The 797-nt window shown below is 38.3% G+C and overlaps 1 non-coding gene across 1 annotated transcript; it reads right to left on the bottom strand.

The window, feature by feature from the left end:
- Positions 1–494: 494 nt before the first annotated feature.
- On the bottom strand, positions 495–566 carry TRNAG-UCC (transfer RNA glycine (anticodon UCC)). The gene has a single exon. It is a non-coding gene; the product is annotated as a tRNA-Gly (tRNA).
- Positions 567–797: the final 231 nt, after the last annotated feature.

Here is a 797-nt window from a genome sequence, read left to right as displayed (position 1 = left end):
CCTGTGTAGCCAGGATCTACAGCTTGACCGCCAATAAAAACCCAACCAGTGAAGGTCAAGTTTGTATCGGGGGAAAGTTAAACTGTCATTGGACCCGCAACGAAATTAATCAGAGGAACATAGGAGAAGTTCGAAGTTAAAGTTCGACTTCGACAGGAGGCAAAACCTTCATGGAAAGATATTAACATAATCTTGTGAAATAAATTAAAAAGAGGTTGAATAGTGATTGAATTTTTTAAGCTACATACTTATCCTCACTGGTATTGTCTCCAGGGAACGGCACTATGGGTAAAAATATGTCATAACTAAAACAAATAAAAAACGCATGTTTTACAGTAAAAATGCCTTTGACTTTTAAAGATATTTTTCGACAAATTATACATACCCACTACATGGTGTAGAGTCAGGAAAACCAATTAAATCACGACTTTTTAAAGATCAAATTTGTTTTTCGCTATTTCAAGCTAATTTAATAATTTAAAACCTTAAAAATGTGCGTCGGCCGGGAATCGAACCCGGATCAACTGCTTGGAAGGCAACTATGCTGACCATTACACCACCAACGCATCTGCCTGAAAACCTGATTGTTCGGTATTCTTCTGGATTATACATTATTTACACAAGTGTTTGCAACAGTCTACCTTGTTGTAGAGAGCTTACTTGGTAGAGACAAACTCTACTCAACTGAGCTACACTTCTTCTTCTTTTCGTGTCGACAACAAACCTACACAGTGTCAGCCCAAAACTCCGCCACAAGAGTGGCGTTGTCAGTAGCACTCATCAAATCCTCCTGATAA

Source organism: Ostrinia furnacalis, unplaced genomic scaffold (genome assembly GCF_004193835.3).
Source record: "Ostrinia furnacalis isolate ACB-3 unplaced genomic scaffold, ASM419383v2 OfSCF7573, whole genome shotgun sequence".
NCBI classification, from domain to species: Eukaryota; Metazoa; Arthropoda; class Insecta; order Lepidoptera; family Crambidae; genus Ostrinia; species Ostrinia furnacalis.
Note: the sequence above shows the minus strand (reverse complement) of the source record. Positions and strands in the feature narration are given on the sequence as shown.